The sequence below is a fragment of the Hemiscyllium ocellatum genome, chromosome 7 (assembly GCF_020745735.1).
Source record: "Hemiscyllium ocellatum isolate sHemOce1 chromosome 7, sHemOce1.pat.X.cur, whole genome shotgun sequence".
NCBI classification, from domain to species: Eukaryota; Metazoa; Chordata; class Chondrichthyes; order Orectolobiformes; family Hemiscylliidae; genus Hemiscyllium; species Hemiscyllium ocellatum.
The window spans coordinates 66,482,124-66,507,060 of record NC_083407.1 but is presented as its reverse complement, the minus strand read 5'-3'; the positions used below and the strand labels follow the sequence as shown (position 1 = coordinate 66,507,060).

The following is a 24,937-nucleotide window of genomic DNA, read 5'->3' as shown; positions in this document are numbered from 1 at the left end:
GGGGAGGGAAATATATCCCTGGTGGTGGGGTCTGTTTGGAGGTGGCGGAAATGACGGCGGATGATACGCTGTATGCGGAGGTTGGTGGGGTGGTAGGTGAGAACCAGTGGGGTTCTGTCTTTGGTGGCGGTTGGAGGGGCAGGGCTCAAGGGCGGAGGAGCGGGAAGTGGAGGAGATGCAGTGGAGGGCATCGTCGATCACGTCTGGGGGGAATCTGCGGTCCTTGAAGAAGGAGGCCATCTGGGCTGTACGGTATTGGAACTGGTCCTCCTGGGAGCAGATGCAGCGGAGACGAAGGAATTGGGAATATGGGATGGCGTTTTTACAGGGGGCAGGGTGGGAGGAGGTGTAGTCCAGGTAGCTGTGGGAGTCAGTCGGTTTATAGTAGATGTCTGTGTTGAGTCGGTCGCCCGAGATAGAAATGGAAAGGTCTAGGAAGGGGAGGGAGGAGTCTGAGATAGTCCAGGTGAATTTGAGGTCGGGATGGAAGGTGTCAATCTAATCTTTGATATCAATCTAATCTTTGATATCAATCTAATCTTTGATATCAATCTAATCTTTCATATCAATCTAATCTTTCATATTTTTACTAAAGCACTTTCTCAAAAAGGTCAAAGATGTATTACTGTCCCCGGTCACCCCTTTTAGAAGCCTGTGCTGACTTCTTATGGGCGGCACGGTAGCACAGTGGTTAGCACTGCTGCCTCATAGCGCCTGAGACCCGGGTTCAATTCCCGACTCAGGTGACTGACTGTGTAGAGTTTGCATGTTCTCCCCCTGTCTGCGTGGGTTTCCTCCGGGTGCTCCGGTTTCCTTCCACAGTCACAAAGATGTGCGGGTCAGGTGAATTGGCCATGCTAAATTGCCCGTAGTGTTAGGTAAGGGGTAAATGTCGGGGTAATGGGTGGGTTGCGCTTCAGCAGGTCGGTGTGGACTTGTTGGGCCGAAGGGCCTGTTTCCACACTGTAAGTAATCTAATCTAATCTAAAAGTTTAAAGTTATCTTATATGCAGTCTAAAGCATTGATCACAGAAGTTTACCAATTCAGGTTTTGTTTTCTGGAAAATATTTTTATCTGCCTTTTTGCTCTGTATGCTGAAGCAGTGACTCTTTGTTGGAGTATGAATCTGCATCCTTGGCTTCTAAAAGTGGTTACTATAAAGAGTTAGCTATACTTATAGAAATTGTCTCAATCTAAGGATGTAATGTTGTGGATAGCAGTTTGGCTGTTAAACAAGTATTTACTTCCAATCATTTACTGTATATAATTAACTAGCTATTTTAACTTGTTTGAGTTAGTGAAGCTCCTACATGTGAGAGACTCTTACCAATCCTCAGTGTGAAGTTGAGTGCTGGTTAAGAGTTTCAAAATGAATAACATGATTAGTGTTGTTTCCTAATACATGGTACAAAAAGTTAATGCCTTTTTTAAAAAAAAAGGCATGTTGTTGAAGATTTTTGTTTTTACACAAATGTCAATTGATGCTGCAGCATCAATGTCAACTTTACTTCCTTCTTACCAGCTTGTGAAGCTGCAATGCCCAGATTGTATTTTGACAATCATAGGAAAAACTAAAACATTTTCGAGTAAAAGCAGTTGTTCAAAGGTTGTCTCTCCTTTCAGCAGTAAGTGCTGCTGAAACTTTCTTGCACTCAATGACAAATGCCAGAATGCCAAATGTAAAAAAGCCTAATAATTTATTCTAAAGGAGAAAATGGTGCTGATTAGTTGGCAGTAGAGTCTGGCCATGGCAATGCCATGGAGAAAGCAACAGGAAAATGTAGATTCCCAAATTCCTGGGTAATTCAAAATGGCAAAAGCTTTGAACGTATATATATTTTAAATATGGGACTGGGGTATCATAGCTTTTACAGAAGCATGATTCGTGGGGGTGGGGGGGGGGGGGGGTGGGGGACAGGACTGACGATTCAATGTTCTGGAATATCGATGCAGTAACAAGGACCGAAAGAGAGGCAAGAAACCTCATTGCTGTACTTAGCGAGGAAATTCCTTCAGGGTTGTCCAGTGAAGTGATATGGGTGGAACTGAGAAAAAGGGTATGATCACTTTGTTGGGATTGTACTATAAGCCCCCACAATAGTCAGTGAGAAACTGAGGAGCAAGCATGAAAGGAGATCTTGGATATCTGTGAAAATAATAAAATTGCAGTAGTCGGGGATTATAACTTTCCAAGCATCGATTGGGACTGTCATAGTGTTGAAGGGTTTCGATGGGGAGACATTTGTTATATATATGTTCAAGAAATGTTTCTTTATCAAATATGTAGATGTATCTACTGGAGAAGGAGCAAAATTGTACCTGCTTTTGGGGAATAAGGTAGGACAATGACTGAGGTGTTCGTGGGGGAGCACTTTACGACTAGTAATCATAATTCTATTTGTTTAAAACAGTTATGGAAAAGGATTGCCTTATGTAAAAATTAAAATTCTGAATTAGAGCAAGGTCAATTTGATGGGATCAGGAACTTTCAAAAGTTGATTGGGGTAGGCAGTTCGTAGTAAACAGGCAACTGGCAAGTAGGAGGCTTTCGTAAGTGAGATAACCAGAGTTCAGAGACATTATGTTCCTGTTAGGGTGAAGGACAAGGCTGGTAGGAGTCGAGACCACTGGATGACTAGAAATATTGAGGCAGTGTCAAGAATAAGAAGGAGGCATATATCAAATATGGGCAACTGGGATCAAGTCAATCTCAAGGAGTATAGAGGAGTAGGAAATCAGGGAGGGTAGCAAAAAGGGAATATGAGATAGCTTTGGCAGATAAGGGTTGGGGAATCCAACTATAGTATATGCTGCAAGTACATTAAGAACAAAAGAGTAACCGGGGAGAGAATAGGCCCTCTTAATGAGGCCTTCTCTATGTGGAACCACAGGAAATGGGTGAGATATTAATTTAATGTTTTGTATCAGTATTTACTGTGAAGAAAAGCGTGGAAGCTAGGGAACTCAGAAAATAAACCATGATGTCTTGAAAAGAGACAACAGTACAGAAGAGGAGGTACTGGAGGTTGTAAAATGCATAAAGGCAGATAAATCACTGGGATCTGATCAGGTATATCCTAGGACATTGTGGGAAGATAGGGAAGAAATTACAGGGCCACTGGCAGAAATTTTGTATATTTACAGCCACTGGTAAGGTGACTGAAGACTTGGAGGGTGGCTAATGTGCCTTTATTTAGGAACAGCTGCAAAGAAAAGTCAGGAAACTAGATCAATGATTCTGATGTCAATGGTTGTTAAGTTGTTGGAGGGGATTCTGGGAGACAGGATTTACATGCCTTTGGAAAGGCAAGGATTGATTAGGGCTACACAGCATGACGTGTGGGAGTTTGTGTCTCTCAAATTTGACTGAGTTTTTTGAGGATGTGACTAAGAAGATTGATGAGGGTAGAGCAGCAGAAATTGTCTACATGGACTACTTAAGGCCTTTGTCAATGGTCCACATGGTAGACTGGTTAGTAAGGTTGAAGCACAGCAGGTTAGGCAGCATCTCAGGAATAGAGAATTCGACGTTTCGAGCATAAGCCCTTCATCAGGAATAAGAGAGAGAGCCAAGCAGGCTGAGATAAAAGGTAGGGAGGAGGGACTAGGGGGAGGGGCGATGGAGGTGGGATAGGTGGAAGGAGGTCAAGGTGAGGGTGATAGGCCGGAGTGGGGTGGGGGCGGAGAGGTCAGGAAGAGGATTGCAGGTTAGGAGGGCGGTGCTGAGTTGAGGGAACCGACTGAGACAAGGTGGGGGGAGGGGAAATGAGGAAGCTGGAGAAATCTGAATTCATACCTTGTGGTTGGAGGGTTCCCAGGCGGAAGATGAGGCGCTCCTCCTCCAGCCGTCGTGTAGTTGTGTTCTGCCGGTGGAGGAGTCCAAGGACCTGCATGTCCTCGGTGGAGTGGGAGGGGGAGTTAAAGTGTTGAGCCACGGGGTGATTGGGTTGGTTGGTTCGGGCGGCCCAGAGGTGCTCTCTGAAGCGTTCCGCAAGTAAGCGGCCTGTCTCACCAATATAGAGGAGGCCACATCGGGTGCAGCGGATGCAATAGATGATGTGTGTGGAGGTACAGGTGAACTTGTGGCGGATATGGAAGGATCCCTTGGGGCCTTGGAGGGAAGTGAGTGTGGAGGTGTGGGCGCAAGTTTTACATTTCCTGCGGTTGCAGGGGAAGGTGCCGGGGGTGGAGGTTGGGTTGGTGGGGGTGTGGATCTGACAAGGGAGTCACGAAGGGAGTGGTCCTTGCGGAATGCTGATAGGGGAGGGGAGGGAAATATATCCTTGGTGGTGGGGTCCGTTTGGAGGTGGCGGAAATGGCGGCGGATAATACGTTGTATGCGCAGGTTGGTGGGGTGGTAGGTGAGAACCAGTGGGGTTCTGTCTTGGTGGCGGTTGGAGGAGCGGGGCTCAAGGGCGGAGGAGCGGGAAGTGGAGGAGATGCGGTGGAGGGCATCGTCGATCACGTCTGGGGGGAATCTGCGGTCCTTGAAGAAGGAGGCCATCTGGGCTGTGCGGTGTTGGAATTGGTCCTCCTGGGAGCAGATGCGGCGGAGACGAAGGAATTGGGAATATGGGATGGCGTTTTTACAGGGGGCAGGGTGGGAGGAGGTGTAGTCCAGGTAGCTGTGGGAGTCAGTCGGTTTATAATAGATGTCTGTGTTGAGTCGGTCGCCCGAGATAGAAATGGAAAGGTCTAGGAAGGGGAGGGAGGAGTCTGAGACAGTCCAGGTGAATTTCAGGTCGGGATGGAAGGTGTTAGTAAAGTTGATGAACTGTTCAACCTCCTCGTGGGAGCACGAGGCAGCGCCGATACAGTCATCGATGTAGCGGAGGAAAAGGTGGGGGGTGGTGCCAGTGTAGTTGCGGAAGATGGACTGTTCCACATATCCTACGAAGAGGCAGGCATAGCTGGGGCCCATGCGGGTGCCCATGGCAACTCCTTTAGTTTGGAGGAAGTGGGAGGATTGAAAAGAGAAGTTATTCAGGGTGAGGACCAGTTCAGTCAGTCGAAGGAGGGTGTCAGTGACACCCTCCTTCGACTGACTGAACACTGACACCCTCCTTCGACTGACTGAAACCCTTCCACTGACACCCTCCTTCGACTGACTGAACTGGTCCTCACCCTGAATAACTTCTCTTTTCAATCCTCCCACTTCCTCCAAACTAAAGGAGTTGCCATGGGCACCCGCATGGGCCCCAGCTATGCCTGCCTCTTCGTAGGATATGTGGAACAGTCCATCTTCCGCAACTACACTGGCACCACCCCCCACCTTTTCCTCCGCTACATCGATGACTGTATCGGCGCTGCCTCGTGCTCCCACGAGGAGGTTGAACAGTTCATCAACTTTACTAACACCTTCCATCCCGACCTGAAATTCACCTGGACTGTCTCAGACTCCTCCCTCCCCTTCCTAGACCTTTCCATTTCTATCTCGGGCGACCGACTCAACACAGACATCTATTATAAACCGACTGACTCCCACAGCTACCTGGACTACACCTCCTCCCACCCTGCCCCCTGTAAAAACGCCATCCCATATTCCCAATTCCTTCGTCTCCGCCGCATCTGCTCCCAGGAGGACCAATTCCAACACCGCACAGCCCAGATGGCCTCCTTCTTCAAGGACCGCAGATTCCCCCCAGACGTGATCGACGATGCCCTCCACCGCATCTCCTCCACTTCCCGCTCCTCCGCCCTTGAGCCCCGCTCCTCCAACCGCCACCAAGACAGAACCCCACTGGTTCTCACCTACCACCCCACCAACCTGCGCATACAACGTATTATCCGCCGCCATTTCCGCCACCTCCAAACGGACCCCACCACCAAGGATATATTTCCCTCCCCTCCCCTATCAGCATTCCGCAAGGACCACTCCCTTCGTGACTCCCTTGTCAGATCCACACCCCCCACCAACCCAACCTCCACCCCCGGCACCTTCCCCTGCAACCGCAGGAAATGTAAAACTTGCGCCCACACCTCCACACTCACTTCCCTCCAAGGCCCCAAGGGATCCTTCCATATCCGCCACAAGTTCACCTGTACCTCCACACACATCATCTATTGCATCCGCTGCACCCGATGTGGCCTCCTCTATATTGGTGAGACAGGCCGCTTACTTGCGGAACGCTTCAGAGAGCACCTCTGGGCCGCCCGAACCAACCAACCCAATCACCCCGTGGCTCAACACTTTAACTCCCCCTCCCACTCCACCGAGGACATGCAGGTCCTTGGACTCCTCCACCGGCAGAACATAACTACACGACGGCTGGAGGAGGAGCGCCTCATCTTCCGCCTGGGAACCCTCCAACCACAAGGTATGAATTCAGATTTCTCCAGCTTCCTCATTTCCCCTCCCCCCACCTTGTCTCAGTCGGTTCCCTCAACTCAGCACCGCCCTCCTAACCTGCAATCCTCTTCCTGACCTCTCCGCCCCCACCCCACTCCGGCCTATCACCCTCACCTTGACCTCCTTCCACCTATCCCACCTCCATCGCCCCTCCCCCTAGTCCCTCCTCCCTACCTTTTATCTCAGCCTGCTTGGCTCTCTCTCTTATTCCTGATGAAGGGCTTATGCTCGAAACGTCGAATTCTCTATTCCTGAGATGCTGCCTAACCTGCTGTGCTTTGACCAGCAACACATTTGCAGCTGTGATCTCCAGCATCTGCAGACCTCATTTTTTACTGGTTAGTAAGGTTAGATCACATGGGAAACAGGGAGAGCTAGCCAATTGGATACAAAGTCGTTTGATGGTAGGAGACAGAGGGTAGTGGTAGATGTTTTGGTTGTTTTTCAGCCTGTGACTAACAGTGTTCTGCAGGGATCTGTGTGGATCTGCTGTTTTGTTATTTATGCAAATGATTTGGATGAGAATATAGGAAGCATGGTGAGTAAGTTTGCGAATGACACCAAAATTATTGGTACAGTTGAAAGTGAAGAAAGTTATCTAAGAGTATAGCAGGCTCTTGATCAGCTGGGCTACTGGGCTGAGAAGTAGCAGATGGAGTTTAATTTAGATAAATGCGAGGTGTTGCATTTTGGAAAGGCCGGCTAGCTCATGTTGGTAGAGCATGAGACTCTTAGTCTCAGGGTCGTGGGTTCGAGCCCCACGTTGGGTGGTGTGTTCGTTTTCTGGGCGGCACGGTGGCACAGTGGTTAGCACTGCTGCCTCACAGTGCCTGAGACCCGGGTTCAATTCCCGCCTCAGGCGACTGACTGACTGTGTGGAGTTTGCACGTTCTCCCCGTGTCTGTGTGGGTTTCCTCCGGGTGCTCCGGTTTCCTCCCACAGTCACAAAGATGTGCAGGTCAGGTGAATTGGCCATGCTAAATTGCTCGTAGTGTTAGGTAAGGGGTGAATGTAGGGTTAATGGGTGGGTTGCGGGTCGGTGTGGACTTGTTGGGCCGAAGGGCCTGTTTCCACATTGTAAGTAATCTAATCTAATCTAATCAAGCCAGCGCAGGACTTAGACAGTTAATTGTTATTGCACAGAGAAGGGTGCAGCTACATAGTTCGACAGTGACGTTGAAGGTAGACAGGGTAGTAAAGAAGACATTTAGAACAATTGCCTTCATTGGTCAGGTCATTGAGTTGGTACATCATCTTGTGGCTGACAGGAAATTGGTGAGGCTTGTTTTGGAGTACTACATACAGTTCTATCGGAAGGATATAATTAAATTGGAAAGAGTACAGAAAGGATGTTACCAGGACTGGAGGGTTTGAGTTATCCAAGAGTGGTGTGTGTTGAGAAGGGGGGGGGGATAGGTGGTGAACTTTTATGGAGGTTTATAAAATCATGAGGGGCATTGATAAAATGAATAACAAAGGTCGCTTCCCATGGGTAGGGGAGTTCAAATTAGAGCACTGGTTTAAGGTGAGAGAAGAAAGATTAAAAGGGACATGAGATGCAACTTTTTCACACAGATGGTGGTGCAGATATGGAATGAACTGTCCGAGGAACTGGTATCTGCAGGTACAAATGCATTATTTATAAGAAATTTTGACTGGTATATGAATGGGGAAGATTTAGAGGGATAGGGGCTAAGTGCAAGCAAATGGGACTGGTTAGGAAAGCTGGTCGGACTGGATAAGTCATACATGTTGTTTGACTCAATGTACTTCATTTGTTTGTAGAGTACAGGCCCACTCTATTAATGTATGTTGCTTCTGACCAGCATAAAATATAATACATTGAGTGTCACCCGATGCTAAGTGTCTCAGTTTCTTTAGGTTGTAATTTGGTTTGTGAAAGATAATTGTGAATTTTTTTCCAAAACCTTTTTATTCTTTTTTTATTGCATTTGTTGAGTCATTTCATGAGTAATTTAATTGGTGATTTGTGACTTAATGGAGATTATTGCTTCATCAATGTACAGTGCAGTCAGTTCTTCTATAACACGATGGTTGCATTCTTGTGCAGCCCTGCATTATAGGAGAACCGTGCTTTAGAAACAGTGCTGAGTGTTAGTGGTGTAATTATGTTACACCTAACAAGCTTAAAAAGTTTGCACTGTAGAATCAGCATCCTCAATTTGTTAACTGCATTCCAGCGAATTTGTTAATGAAAAGCATTATAACAGAACAACCTGTATATTTAAGATTCGGTTTAACTTATAAAGTTTAAAGTCCATCCAGCACAAGGCAGCCAGCTTTATTGGCATTACATCCGCAAATATTCATTCACTCCACCGCTGATGTTCAGTAGCAGCAGAATATATTATGCACAAGGCTTGTGAGAAGATATGTAGCTTGGGTGCATGTTGTTGTGGTTCTGTTCGCCAAGCTGGGAATTTGTGTTGCAGACGTTTCGTCCCCTGTCTAGGTGTCATCCTCAGTGTTTGGGGGCCTCCTGTGAAGCGCTTCGGTGATGTTTCCTCTGGCATTTGTAGTGGTTTGAATCTGCCGCTTCCGGTTGTCAGTTCCAGCTGTCCGTTGCAGTGGTCGGTATATTGGGTCCAGGTCGATGTGCTTATTGATTGAATCTGTGGATGAATGCCATGCCTCTAGGAATTCCCTGGCTGTTCTGTTTGGCTTGTCCTATAATAATAGTGTTGTTCCAGTCGAATTCATGTTGCTTGTCATCTGCGTGTGTGGCTGCTAAGGATAGCTGATCGTGTCGTTTCGTGGCTAATTGGTGCTCATGGATGCGGATCGTTAGCTGTCTTCCTGTTTGTCCTATGTAGTGTTTTGTGCAGTCCTTGCATGGGATTTTGTACACTACATTGGTTTCGCTCATGCTGGGTATCGGGTCCTTCGACCTGATAAGCACATCGACCTAGACCCAATATACCGACCACTGCAACGGACAGCTGGAACTGACAACCGGAAGCAGCAGATTCAAACCACTATTAATGCTGGAGGAAGCTTCACAGGAGGCTCCCAAGCACGGAGGATGTCACCTAGACAGGGGACGAAACATCTGCAACACAAATTCCCAGCTTGGCGAACAGAACCAAAACATATTATCTAAAAGATGCACTGTAAAAATTCACCAAAAATCCTTAGACAGCGCCTTCCAAACCCACAGCCGTTTTCATCTAGAAGGACAAGAGCCACAGATACGTGGGAACACTACCATGTTCAAGCTGTCCTCCAAGCCAGTCACCATCCTGACTTGGAAATATATCACTGTTCCTTCACTGTCACTGGGTCAAAATCCTGGAATTCCCTTCTTAAGGGCATTGTGAGTCAACCCGCAGCAAGTGTACTGTAGTAGTTCAAGAAGGCAGTTCACCACTACCTTCTCAAGAGCAACCAGGGAAGGCAATAAATACTGGCCAGCCAGCAATGTCACATCCCACAAATGAATACATTTCTTAAACAATGGTATGGGCACTTGTTAGACTTGAAACTTGATTATTTAAATGAAAAGTGGTTTTGTTTTGTGGAAGGATGTTGAATTTAAAAATTGTTGTAAATGACAAGGAATCGTGAAGTAATTTGTTGTTGAATCCATGTACATTTTTAATTGATACATGAGCATTTTCATAAAAATGCTTGATCCTCCAGAATATTTTATGCTGACTGCAGCTGTTTAACTGAATTTATAGTAAAACCATTCTAATATTTGAATTTGTTGTCTGCTGCATTTTGAATGTTTTTTGATCTCCCCACCTTGGCTATTATCTTGTGTTTCCAATTAGTCTCTGTATCAAGCTGTCCTCCTTTTGAAAGAAAAAAGCCCAGCTTGCTGACACCTCCACAGAAGCCAATACTAGGTGCTTCTTGGTGAACTTGCTAGGAACTGCACTTGAACTGTACAGGTAGGGAACCAGTTTTCCCTCGCTCTGTTCAAGCGTTGGCCTCTCTGACACAAGTGATTTTTTTTTGATTAAGCCTCGATTAGAACTAAGTGTCACTGTTTTATTTCCCTACTTATATAGTTGTAAGGTAAGCTCAGCACGTCACAGAATAATGTGAAGTTATGTGTAATATGAAGTTGTGCTAGGCTATTTGGCTTTCTTTGAACCTTTGAACACCATGTTACATAAACCCGTTTGCTTTGTTATTTTGTTTGGGTGAGAGAGTAAATCTATCAAACAAAAATAGAAATCACATTGGTAGGTATGTATAAAACAAATAGATGCATGTCACAGTATTGATGACAATATGTTGTGACTCCTTTTTGGATTCTGAAGTGTTATGAACTTGAATTACAATATAAATCCCTTGTTTATTTCTTGGGTTCATGTGATTTGTTTATAGCCGTTAAAAGTATTTTTGAATTAAAATCAACAGTGTATATTTAAATTATGCATTTAAAATAAAATGTCCGTTGGCAATATCCAGACAAGTAATCAAAAAGAGAGATTTTACTTGACTCCAAAAAGAAAAGGAGCAGAGGTTTCTGGAAGAATTTCCAGAGCTAAATTTGACAATGATGGGGCAATGGGGTGAATTCTGAATTGGAGGAACACTGTGCTCCCCCTTAGCTGTAGGGATGGAGGTGATTACAGATTTAGAAAGGATCAAAACATGGAAAGTTTGAACTGGAGGATTTTGAGAGGTGACTGGGCACCAGTAATGGCCACCAAGTAGAGGTGTGAAATAGACCGGACTAATGTGAGAAAGAATGCAGATAAGTTAGCTTTGGATAAGATCAGTTTTATGGAGGCCTGCTAGGAGAGCATTGGAATGATGGGTCTAGTGGTAAGAGAAGGAGAAACTGAAGATGAGTGACATTAAAAGCCTCCGTGATTGGTCTTGCTGATGGAGAGAATGTGGACCAGACGTTTGTCACTGGGTCAGTCGGACTATCTGCCTGGTACAGTTAGTCAGTGCCAAAAGGAGGTGATAGATTTGCTGGATGGGAACTGATATTTGTGGCAGGCCAGAAGGCAATAGGTATGCAGGCATTGGAGGTTCCATTTGTTTGCTGCCCTTTCCCTTCATGGTAATACAGGCTATAGGTTTAGAAAGTGCTGTCACCAGAGGCTTGGTACATTTCTGCAATTTGCCATCATAGTTAATTACAAAGGTGATGCTGAAAGAAGTGAAGAAAGGATGTGATTGCACTTGAGAGGGTTCAGAGGAGACTCACCAGGATTTGGCCTGGGTTAGAGCTTTTTAGCTAGGAATAGAGATCAGATGGGCTGGTGTTAGTTTGCTGGCTAAGCAGGTATTTGATTGAGGTGCATAAAAATGAGGGGCACAGTCAGCAGATAGGAAGAAACTTTTCCCCTTATTGGGACCAACAAAGATGTAGATTTAAGGTAAAGGGCAGGAAGTTTAGAAGAGAATTAAAGAAGGATTTTTTTCATTTGGGGATAGTGAGCATGTGAAATTCAGTTCTGAAACAATTGTAGAGGTGGAAACCAACACAACAGTTACAAAGTATTTGGTGGTAACTTGAAGTGCCATACCACACAAGACCAAATATGTGCTGGAAGATGGAATTAAAGTAGCTAGGTCCTTAATGACTGACGTGGACAAAATTGGGTAAAGGGCCTCTTTCCTTGCTGTAAAAATCAATCACTCAAATTGCACCCACAATCTCTGAACCAACATTTCTTTAAGAGTCTGGGTGTAGGTTTGCTTGTTGAGCTGGAACGTTCATTTTCAGATGTTTCGTCACCATACTGGGTCACATCATCAGCGAGCCTCCGGATGAAGCACTGGCAGTGTAGCCTGCTACCTATTTGTGTATTTGGGTTTCCTTGGGTTGGTGATATCATTTCCCATGGTGATTTCATTTCCTGTTCTTTTTCTGCGGGCATGGTAAATGGGATCCAAGTCAATGTGTTTGTTGATAGAGCTTCGGTTGGAATTCCTTGCTTGGAGGCATTCTTGTGTGTCTCTCTGTTTGGCTTGTCCTAGGATGGATATGTTGTCCCAGTCGAAGTGGTGTCCTTCCTCATCTGTATGTGGGTCATGTCTTGTTTAAGTGTTCTGTGAATGCTATTATCTCCAGAAGGTGTATCAGCTTTTCGTCCCACTTCACTGCTATGGTACTATGACATTAATAATAATTGAAATTTCTTGCTTCCAATTATACTCTTGGTTCCCTGCTATTTCTCTTATAACTTTTGTGTCTTTACAGTAAATATAGACAAAACATATTAATTTGATACCTGTACCAGTTTCTTCATTCCCATTATAATTTATCCTATTTAAGTCTCTGATTTTGTTCCTTTCTGCAATATTTGTGCAAGAGTATAAAGGCAGTAGAGTATACTTAAGAGGGAAATCAGGAGGGCAGAAAGCTTTGGATTCTCCTTAACTCTATTTGCCAAAGGAATTCTACATTAAGGATAAAAGGGTGACTCGGAGAGAATACGACCCCTCAAAGATCAGCAAGGCAGCCTGTGTGTCAAACTGAAGGAGGTGAGGGAGATACGAAATGAGTGTTGACAGTGGAGAAGGACATGGAAGGTAGAGAATATGGGGAAATAGATGATGACATCTTAAAAATGTCTATATAACAGTGGAAGAGGTTCTGGATGTCTTAAAGCAAGCAAAGGTGGATAAATCCCCAGGACCGGATCAAGTGTATCCGAGAGCTCTGTGGGAAGTGAGGGAAATGTTTGCTGGGCACGTTTTTGAGATATTTGTATCATGGATAGTCATAGGTGAAGTGCTGGAAGACTGGAGGTTGGCTGACATTAAGCCATTATTTAAGAAAGGTGGTAAGGACAAGCCAGAGAACTGTAGACCAGTGAGCCTGACGTCGGTGGTGGGCAAGTTGTTGGAGGGAATCCTGAGAGACAGGATTTACATCTATTTGGAAAGGCAAGGACTGATCAGGGAGAATCAATGTGGCTTTGTGTGTGGGAAATCATGTCTCAAGTGCTTGAGTTTTTTTGAAGAAGCAACAAAGGGCATTGATAAGGGCAGAGTGGTGGACTTGATCTATATGGACTTCAGTAAGGCATTCAACAAAGTTTCACATGGTAGACGGGTTAGCAAGGTTAGATCATATGGAATACAGGGAGAACTAGCTATTTGGATACAGAACTGGCTCAAAGGTAGAAGACAAGAGTGGTGGTGGTGGAGAGTTGCCTTTTGAGAGTGGAGACCTGTGACCAGTGGTGTGTCATAAGGATTGGTGCTGGGACCACTGCTTTTCATCATTAAATAAATGATTTGGATGTGAACATAGGAGGTGTAGTTGCAGCTGGTACCAAAATTGGATGTGTAGTGGACAGTGAAAAAGGTTTCCTCAATACAACAGGATCTTGATCAGATGGACCAATGGGCTGAGCAGTGGCAGATGGACTTTAGTCTAGATAAATGTGAGGTGCTGCATTTTGGAAAGGCAAATAGAGAGCAAAACTTATATACTTAAAGTCTTCGGGACTGTTGCTGAACAAAAAGACCTTTGGAGTGCAGGTTCATAGTTTCTTGAAAGTGGAGTTGCAGGTAGACAGGATAGTGAAGAAGGTGTTTGGTATGCTTTCCTTTATGGATTAGAGCATTGAGTAAATGAATTGGGAGGTCGTTTTCTCGCTGTACAGGACATTAGTTAGGCCACTTTTGGAATATTGTGTGCAATTCTGGTCTCCCTCCTATCGGAAGGATCTTGTGAAACTTGAAAGGGCTCAGAAAATATTTTACAAGGATGTTGCCAAGGTTGGAGGATTTGAGCTATAGGGGAGAGGCTGAATAGGCTAGGGCTGTTTTCCCTGGAGCAGCAAAGGCTAAGGGGTGACCTTATGGAGGCTTATAAAATTGAGGGGCATGGATAGGATAAATAGATAAGGTCTTTTCCCTGGGTTGGGGGAGTCCAGAACTAGAGGGCAGAGGTTTAGGGTGGGAGGGGAAAAATTTAAAAGGGACCTTAGGAGTCTTTTTCATGCAGAGCATTGTGCATGTATAGAATGAGCTGCTAGAGGAAGTGGTGGAGGCTGGTACAATTACACCCATTCGATGCCTCTTAAATGTTGTATGAATAGGAAGGGTTTAGAGGAATATGGGTCAAGTGCTGTCAAATGCGACTAGATTAGGATAGGATATCAGGTCGGCGTAGACGAGTTGGACCAAAGGATCTGTTTCCGTGCTGTACATCTCTAAGACTCTAAATCGTATTTGGTTCTCATCCTGTATCTGCTCATCCTTTGCTCGGTGTTGATACTAGATCTGCTACCTAAACATGTCTCAATCCATGTAATCAGCCCAAGGGAAAAAAATTTTGTTAACTGTTTATAACAATGTGTAGAGATATTTTTTTTCCAAATAATTTGTGAAAAAGGCAGATTTAAATATGTATATTTTGTTAAACTTTATATTTTGTACTTTTACAGCGTGGCGTTATGCATTTGGGAAAGAGCAAATAAAAAACCCTCTTTAAACTATTTTATTTGTCCTGATTATTTAGGCTGTGGCAGTTTTTGTTAGAATTCCAAATGCTTGTTTTCAAATTGTCTTTCTGCATAACATTGTCAGCTGAGTATTAAAAAAAATTGATAGTTTGGATGACTTTATGCATATTTAACACTTATGCCCAAATATGGGGCAACATTAAAAGATTGTATACACTTCAGAAGTGTTTAATTGGCTATACAGCACTCAAGGATTTCTAGAAATCAGGGAAAGCATTATATCAATGCAAACCCTTTCTTTTACCTGCATTCATGAACTTTCTGCATAGTGATCTAGGCTAACATTAGCTTAATGCCCAGGGCTGCTGCACAATTTGATGTCATCTTTTGGATGAGGTTTGGATGCCCCATCAGGCAAAAGATCCCATGACACTAATCTCAAGAGGAATACTTGAGTTCTCTTGACCAACATTTATTAGCAACATGGAATAGATTATCAGTTTATTATTATAATATTTGCAGTTTATATGAAGATGCTATGCTCAACTTAGCTGTTTCCTGTTTTACAAGAGTGACTACGCTTCAGAAATACATAACAAAAACCGAAGAATTGTGGATGCTGGAAATCAGAAACAAAAATAAAAATTGCTGGTAAAGCTCAGTAGGTCAGGCAACATCTGTGGAGAGAAAACAGTTAATTTCTCTCCACAGATGCTGCCAGACCTGCTGAACATTTCCAGCAGTTTCTATTTTGCTTCAGAGGTACATAATTGGCTGTAAGTTGCTTTGGAATGTTTGTGAAAGGTGCTATAGAAGTACAAGTTTATTCATGTGCATGGATGCTAAAAATAATAGATTGTACACCCAGCTAAGTGGTTTCACAACCAACGAATAAAAGCAAATTTCTTGCCCCACTACAGACAATAAAAAGCATGGCAGTTAGACAACTGGATGTAGTGAATGTAGCTCAATGAATATGTTCATCCTCAACTGTGTCAATGGACAAGAGGTGTCTTTAGCAAAAAGTGTAAGTGGGCAGTCGACTTCAGGCTTTCTTCTAGAATCTTTATTCACATCTTTATGGTGTTCAGCATCCTGCTAGTTTGGCTCACTCCAAGAAAAGCCTGATTTGCACTGGCAAAAATTATGTTCGAATGAGTCCCGCTGTTACCAAAGCGTTCTTGGTACAGATCTGAGATTGGTGATTGCCAGATAATGTGGAAAATTGCACAAGTCTGTCCAATCCACAAATGAAAGACAAATGCAAACCAACCAGTTCCTGCTTTATTAGTTTTCACTCAATCAGCAACAAAGGGATAGAAAGACTCCTGAATAGTGTTATCAAGGAACACCTATTCATCAATCTTCTTTCTATTGTTCAGGTTATCTTTTCTCTTAGTCACTCAGCTCCAGCAGTGTTACACAGTACTATCTAGAGATGGCTGAATATCAGAAGAGAAGTCAGAATAGGTTCCCTTGACAGGGCTATTTTCAGTCAAGGGTGGCACCAGTAAGCCCTCAAGAAAATAAAATAACTGCCTCAAGAAGAAAAGTAAGTATTGAAGTCAAATCATGTGTAAAGATATTCATTGTGGCAGCCAATTATTAAAGACCCAGTATAATACTATAGATTTCTCGAGAACAATTTTTAGTCATAGTGGACAGTGAAGATGATTACCTTAGAGGACCCCGGGATCTTGGTCGAATGGTTTGAGGAGTGGTGAATGGAGTTAACGTAGATAAATGTGAGGTGCTCCATTTTGGAAAGACCAAATCTGGGCAGGTAAGGTCCTGGGCAGTGTTGTTGAACAAAGACACCTTGGAATGCAGTCTCATAATTCCTTGAAAGTGGAGACCCAAGTAGGCCTGATGGTGAGGAAGGGGATTTGATTTGCTGCCTTTATTGGTTAGTGCATTGACATAGGTGCTGGGAGGTCATGTTGCAGCTGTCCAGGACATTGGCTAGATCATTTTTGGAATACTGAGTTCAGTTCTGGTCTCCCTGCTTTAGGAAGCATGTTGTGAAACTTGAAAGGGTTCAGAAAAGATTTGCAAGGATGATGGACGATTTGAGCTACAGGGAGAGGCTGGATAGGCTACTATCCCTGGAGTGTCAGAGGCTGAAAGGTGACCTTATAGGGTTTATAAAATCAAGAGGGGCATGGACAAGGTCTTTTCCCCAGGATGGGGGGAATGCAAAACGAGAGAGCACATGCTTAAGGTGAAAGGGGAAGATTTAAAATGGATCGAAGAGGCAACTTTTTCACTCAGAGGGTGGCGCATTTATGGAATGAGCTGCCAGAGGAAATGGCGGTGGTTGGTACAATTACAACGTTTAAAAGGCACCTGGATGGGTGTGAATAGGAAGGGTATAGAGGGATATGGGTCAAATGCTGGCAAATGGGGCTAGATGTATTTAGGATACCTGATCGGTCTGGATGAGTTGGACTGAAGGATCAGTTTCCATGCTGTACATTTGACTCTGAGTCTAATTCATCTATCATCAACTGAATTTTCAAGGTCCTTAACTTTATAAATTCAGGATGGAACTTGCAAGTCTAGAGTTTGGTTGCATTTAGAAATTATCATTTGTAACATGTCATAAAAGTGGATAAATCCCCAGCACCCTGATCAGGTGTACCCTAGAAATCTGTGGGAAGCTGGGAAGTGATTGTTGGGCCCTGTGCTGAGATATTTTTATCATCAACTGGTGATGATACATTTACCATAGGTGAGGTGCTGGAAGACTCGGTTGGCCAATGTGGTGCTATGATTTAAGAAAGGTGGTAAGGATAAGCCAAGTACTATAGACCAGTGAGCCTGACATTAGTGGTGGGCAAGTTGCTGGAGGGAATCCTGAGGGACAGGATTTACATGTATTTAGAAAGGCAAGGACTGATTAGGGATTGTCAGCATGGTGTTGTACATGGGAAATCAAGTTTCACAATCTTGATTGAGATTTTTGAAAAAGTAACGAAGAGGATTGATGAGGGCAGAGTGGTGGATGCGATCTATATGGATTTCAGTAAGACGTTCGACAGGGTTCCTTGTGGTAGGCTGGTTAGCAAGGTTTCTTAGCCATTTGGATATAGAACTGGCGCGAATGTAGAAGACAGAGGGTGACGGTGGAGGGTTGCTTTTCAGACTGGAAGCCTATGCCACAAGGACCGGTGCTGGGTTCACTGCTTTTTGTCATTGTATAAATGATTTGGATGTGAACAAAGGAGGTATAGTTAGTAAGTTTGTAGATGACACCAAAATTGGAGGTGTAGTGGATAGCAAAGAAGGTTACCTCAAGAGTACAACAGGAATGTGATCAGATGAGCCAGTGGGTGGAGGAGTGGCAGACAATTTAATTTAGATAAATGTGGGGTGCTGCATTTTGAAAGAGCAAATCAGAGCAGGGTTTATACACTTAATGGTAAGGCCCTAGAGAGTGTTGCTGAACAAAGGGTCCTTGGAGTGCAGGTTCATAGTTCCTTAAAAGTGGAGTCGCAGGTAGACAGGATAGTTAAAAAGGTGTTTGGTTTGTTTTCCTTTATTGGACTTGGGAGGTTATGTTGCAGTTGTACAGGACATTGGTTAAGCCACTTTGGGAGTAGTGTGTGCAATTCTGGTCTCCTTCCTGTTGGAAGGATATTGTGAAACTTTAAAGGGTTCAGAAATGTAACCTTGCTGTAAGTCCACAGCGAGTAGAATGGGTTCTTTCTTTATTATATGTTATACTGAGATCTGTCTCTTGATTAAATTTTAAAAATATGAACCATAAATACTACATTAGTCTGGAGCAACTTTTTTAAAGAGCAACAAGATTGTGCTATTTTCTGGGTCTGTAGATTGTGAAGAAGCAAAGATGGCCTTTAGTAGATGTGCTCTTCCTGTCAGATGTGGGAGTTTAGGGAGAGTTTACATGTTACTGATGATTGTGTGTGCAGGAAGTGTCTTTGGTTGCAAATCCTATCAGATCACATGGATCCGTTGGAGCAGCAGTGAGAGGCAATGAGGAATTTACAAGAGCTGGGGATGTGATGGGTGGCAGTTATAGAAAGGGAGAAAAGCCGCAGATACAGTTCGGTAGGTGGGTAAACTCCAGAAAAGGTAGGAGGGGTCTGCTGCGTCTATCCCCACCTCAAATAAATACGCTGTTTTGGAAAATTTAGAAGGTGATGGACTCTCAGGGGAATGTAGCTCGTACAGCCAAGGTTTTCGTATTGGGACTGACTCTAATATAATGAGGGCCGGTTGGGTTCCAAGCGATCAGTTGTGATAGGGGACTCTGAAGGCAGAGAACGGACGTTTCTGCAGCCAGCAGCGAAAAATCAGAGTGGTGTGTTGCCTCCCTGGTGCCAGGGTCAAGGATATCTCTGAGAGGGTGCAGAATGTTCTCAAAGGTCAGAGGGACCAGCAGGAGGTCATGGTACACATTGGAACTAACAACATAGGAAGGGAAAAGGATGAGATTCTGAAGGGAGACTATAGAAAATTAGGCAGGAATTTCAAAAGGAGGCCCTCGAGAGTAGTGATATCTGGATTAATTCCGGTGCTACAAGCTAGTGAGGGTAGGAATAGAAGGATAGAGCAGATGAATGCATAGCTGAGGAGCTGCTGCAGAGGAGAAGGGTTCTGGGTCATTGGAATCTCTTTGGGGTGGAAGTGACCTTTACAAGAAGGGCGGATTGTACCTGAATTGGAAGGGGACCAATGTAATGGCAGGGAGATTTGCTAGAGCTGCTCAGGAGGATTTAAACTAGTAAGTGTGGGGTGAGCAGGGACCCAGGGAAGTAGTGAGCAAAGAGATCAATCGGAGACTGGTACAGTTGCGAAAAGGAGCGAGTCAAACAGTCAGGGCAGGCAGGAACAAATAAGAGAACAAGGTAGGAGTGATGAACTGCATTTATTTCAATGCAAGAGGCCTAACAGGGAAGGCAGATGAACTCTGGGTACGCTTAAGAACATGGGAGTGGGATATCATAGTAACTACAGAGATGTGGCTCAGGGATGGGCAAGACTGCCAGCTTAATGTTTCAGGATACAAATGCGATAGGAAGGATAGAGAATGTTGCATAACTAGAGAAATTGAGGTTTGGGTCAAGAAAAAGAAGTAGTATATGGACAGCAGAGAGCGAGTGAATCCTTTGAGCATAAAGGCAGTAGGAATATACTAAAGAGGGAAATCAGGAAGGCAAAAAAAGGGGTGTGAGATAGCTTTGGCAAGTTGGGGGAGGGCGAATCCAAAGGGATTCTCTAAATACATTCAGGACAAAAGGGTAACTGGGGAGAGAATAGGACCCCTCACAGATCAGCAAGGCAGCCTATGTGTGGAACCATGGGAGTTGGGGGAAATACTAAACGAGTATTTTGCATCAGTGTTTACTGTGGAGAAAAATGTCAAGGACACAGAATGTGGGGAAATAGATGGTGACATCAGTAAAGATGTCCATTTTATCGGTGAAGTGTGCTTGATGTCTTAAAATGTATAAATCCCAGAACTTGATCAAATGTACCTTAGAACTCTGTAGAAAGCCAGCGAAGCGATTGCTAGGCCCGTTGCTGAGATACTTGTATCATTGGTAGAACATAGGACAATACAGTGCAGAACAGGCCCTTCAGCCCTCAATGTTGTGCTGACCTGTGCCAAACCCCTTGCTATCCCATCATCATTCATGGGCTTATCCAAGGATTGCTTACATGTCCCTAACTTAGCTGAGTTAACTACATTGGCAGGTAGGACATTCCATGCCCTTATCTCTGAGTAAAGAAACTTCCTCTGACATCTGTCTTAAATCTATCACCCCTCAATTTGTAGCTACGCCCCCTCATACAAGCTGCGTCATCATCCTGGGAAATTAGACCCTATCTAATCCTCTGATCATCTTGTATGTCTCTATCAAATCCCCTCTTAGCTTTCTTCTCTCCAGTGAGAAAGACCAAAGTCCCCCAGCCTTTCCTCATAAGATCTTCTCTCCTGACCAGGCAACATCCTGGTAAATCTCCTCTGCATCTTTTCCAGTGCTTCCACAGCCTTCCTGTAATGGGGTGACCAGAACTGTACAAAATATTCCGAGATTTTTGTATAGTTGCCGCATGACGCTACGACTCTGGAGCCCTCATTTGATGTCCCTTGACTCTTGGTTCTGTTCTGTATTGAGACTATTTTCTCGGCTGATAATTCTTGATAACTTTTTTGATTTTAAGCTTTGAATTTTTTAAATAAATTATTCATGGGATGTGGAAGTCAGCTTAGCCAGTGTTTATTGACAAGAGGTCAGTTAAGAGTCAATTGGATTGCTGTGGGCCTGGAGTTGCATGTAGGCCAAAACCAAATAAGGAAGGCATTTTCCTTTCCTAAAGGATATTAGTGAACCAGATAAGTTTTCCTGACAGTGTTTTCGTGGCCCTTGTTAGACTCTTGATTTTGAATTTTCAGCAAGTTCAAATTCCACCATCTGCTATAGTGGGATTGAAATCCAGGTCCCCAGAACATTAAAACCAAAGGTCTGAATGTGCTCAAAATCTGATACTAAAACAGAAATTGCTGGAAATACTCAGCAGGTCTGGTACATCTGTGGAGAGAGAAATGGAGTTCATGTTTTGGATCCAGAGAGCCGCCTTCAGAACTAATTGTAGCTGGGGAAAAAGTTGATATGTATGCTGGAGGTGGGGGCAGGAGGCAAGAGTAAATGATAGGTAAAAGTGGAGCTCAGAGACAGTGAATGCAGTTGAGCAGACAAAGGTATGTGTAAAGGTCAGCTTGGGAGAATGAATAGCTACTAATGGAGACCATTAGTGGCTGACAATATGGCTGCTACCACAAACAATCTATCATCAGCCACTAATGTTCTCTGTTAGTAGTAGTTCGTTGCCACTATTCCGCAACCAGTCACAAATGTGTAACTACTCAATAACTACAAGGATAGTCTATTTCCCTGATGAACATCTATTCAGGACAACGTAATTCAGATCAGGTTTTATCATTAATAGGAAAGTAACTTTATTGAGAGCAAATTTAATCATGAACAAATATCAAAAATAGATTATTAATTGCCACAGTGTGACATAAGCTATATCCTTTGAAAAAGTTCAAACATACAGTCGGTTCTGCTATAGCGATAGTTCCGTTCTCATGCAACCCCGCATTATAAGAAACATGGGCGATAGCAGCACAATTTAAACTAATGGGGCTGGAATTGCATTATAATTAATATATGCTTTCAAATTTCACACTATAGAGCCAGTGTCCGCCAGTTTGTCAAAAGTGTTATAGCAAATTTGCATTAACGAAACACGTTATAGCAGAATGACGTGTATGTACACATTCATGGTTAAGGCAGACCAAAATAGATGGTTTGACAAAAATCTCATGGTTGGAAAAATATATTTAGGGAAAAACATGTTTTGTAGTCAAAGGCTTGGTCACAAGGTGGGAATGAGTTGTTTCTCAGTATTTTGATTTGTAGTAATGAAGACATGTTGTCGTCCACAGGATAACCATTCAATTCAGTCACTAATCATGTGGACCTAGATCTTTTCATGTATCAGAAACTTTCTTTTCAGACGCTTCAAGCTTTTTTCAGTTTTACTCAGAGATGCTCTCTGTTTTCAGGCTTCTTCATGTCTCTGGGTGTACTACTTTGCAACTATATGAAATTGCAAGTTAAAACGCAAATCCAAAAGCTTGTTGCTAGGCATTTTTCCTTTGTTTGGAAACTCTCTACTGCAGGAAAAAAAATTACAAGGAGTTGTTGGGACTAGAGGTTTTGAGTTATAATGAGAGTTGGTAGGCTTGGTTTTTTTTTGATTTATTATTGTCACATGTACCTAGGTACAGTGAAAAGTTTTCTTTTGCACGCAGTACAAGCAGATCATGCAATAGAAAATACACAGAGTAATGGAACAGAGCTAAGAATGCAATTGATGATCACAGAGAAGTGTACAGAGAGCGAGATCAACATCAACTTTAAAGTTTGAGAGGTCTATTCAGAAGTCTAATTACGCAGGGAAGAAGTTGTTCTTTAATCTAACTCTACATGAACACAAATTTTTATATCTTCTGCCCTATGGAAGACGATGGGAGAGGTCTTTGATTGTGTTGGTTGCTTTCCCAAGGCAGTGAGAATTATAGGTGAAGTCAATGGATGGAAGGGTGATTTGCATTACAGACTGGCCTGAGTTTATGACACTCCATTGTTTCTTGTGATCTGAGGAAGAGCAGTTGCCAAACCATGCTCTGGTGCATCAGATAACATGATTTCTATGGTGCATCTTTAAAAATTGGTAAAAGTCCTTGTGGACATGCTGGATTTCCTTAGCCTTCTGAGGAAGTAAAGACGTTGTTGTGCTTTCTTGGCCGTTGTGCTGACATGCGTGAACTAGGACAGATTGTTGGTGATCAACACTCAGGAGCTTGATCTCTCGACCACCTCCACCTGAGTTCTATGAATGCAGATGGATCGTGCCCTCCCCTCTGCTTCCTGAAGTCAGTAACCAGTTTTCCTCATTTTGCTGATGTTGATGGAAAGATTGTCTTTGCGCAATGCCACTAAGCACTCAATCTCTTTCCTGTATTGTGCCTCATTGTTGTTTGAGATCTGACCTATGACGGTACTGTCATCAGCAAACCTGTAAATGGAGTTGTGGTAGAATTTGACCACACAGTTGTGAAGGGGTAAAGAGTTTGGTAGGAAGTGGAGTATGCAGCTTTGCGAGGCACTAGTGGAGGTGTTGTCACCAATTCTTACTGATTGTAATCCAAGGATCATAAAATCGAGGATCCAGTTACAGATGTGGCAGCCGAGACCTAGGTCTCAGAATTTAGAGATAAATTTGTTTGTTTGGAGCTTTTATCTGGAGTATAAATGGTTTATAATATAAAAGGTTTAGATAAGACGAATAACCAAAATCTTTTTACAAGGGAAAAGGAGATCAAAACGAGTATAACTTTTTCACATAGTGTGTGTTGCATGTATGGAATGAGCTGCAGAAGAAGTGGTAGAGGTGAGTACAATTATAACATTTGGACAGATACATGAAGAGGAAGGGTTTAGAGGCATATGGACCAAACACAGGCAAATGGGACTCATTCAGTTTAGGAAACTTGGTTGACGTGGACTAGTTTGATTGAGGCTTGGTCTCCGTATTTTTTGACTGTGACATCTGGTGCCACTCTATCAAAGTATTCTCACTTCTCCGAAAAGTAATTTATAATTTGCACCTAAAAGGCATAATCCCATTAGCCTTTCATTTTATTACAAAAACCCCTCCTAATATTTTAGCTATATAGGAGTGGGCAACTTCCATTTTCCACTTCATAGTTACAAAGGTAAAATATATGGTCCTTTTCAATAAATAGAAAACCTCTCTCAGAACGTGCCAACCACTTCATCAAATTTAAGTAATTCAGAAGCAAACTAATGTGGATGTTACAAATATTCAGGGTTGGCAGTGACTGTGGAGTGGGAAGTAAAGTAAATGTTCCAGGATTCATTTGACGAAACTGGGAAAAGTTAGAAATCAAATAGCTTTAAAGTAGGTGAAATAAATAATGGGAAAAGAACAATAGAAAAGGCCTGTGATCGGGATGAAGAAGAAAACCTACAAATGACAGAAGAGTTGATGGCGCAGGGCAAAAGGTAAATGTCATGGGATGAGTGAACAAGGAATAAGGTGTCCTGAAACAGTGTGAATGACAATGAGCAGCTGTTGTCCAAAAATAAAAATGAGATAAACCGGGTTAAGGCTGGTTTATGCAAAGAAAAGGAAACCAAATGACTGAGCTCATCGAGTTCAGAAGGCTGAGTAGACTGTCTGATTGAAAGATGAGTTGTTGTTCTTCAATCTTGTATTGAGTTTCATTGGAATACTACAGTAGTCTGAGGACCTAGATGTCACCATAGGACTAAGGTAGAGAATTGAAATGACAAACCACTGGAAACTCAGGATTATGCTAGTGACCTGAATGCAGACTTTCCTCAAAGCAGTCACCAAGTCTGCATTTGGTCACTCCATTCTAGTGGTGACCACATTTTAAGCACAATTGTTCAAATTGAAAGAAATACACATTGCTGGTTGAAAGGAATTCTTAGAGCCTTGGAGAGAGGAATTAAAGGATTGTTGTTGCATCTCCTGTGCTTGCATGGAAAGTTACTGTGGTCATTGGATAGGGTGTAGGGTTAATTGAAG

At 43.5% G+C, this 24,937-nt stretch overlaps 1 protein-coding gene and 1 non-coding gene across 2 annotated transcripts in view; both read left to right on the top strand.

The window, feature by feature from the left end:
* Positions 1-24,937, top strand: part of ola1 (Obg-like ATPase 1) — a 225,852-nt gene that overhangs the window by 90,626 nt on the left and 110,289 nt on the right. The gene's annotated exons all lie outside the window — the stretch shown is intronic.
* On the top strand, positions 7,047-7,120 carry trnak-cuu (transfer RNA lysine (anticodon CUU)). Its single transcript has one exon. It is a non-coding gene; the product is annotated as a tRNA-Lys (tRNA).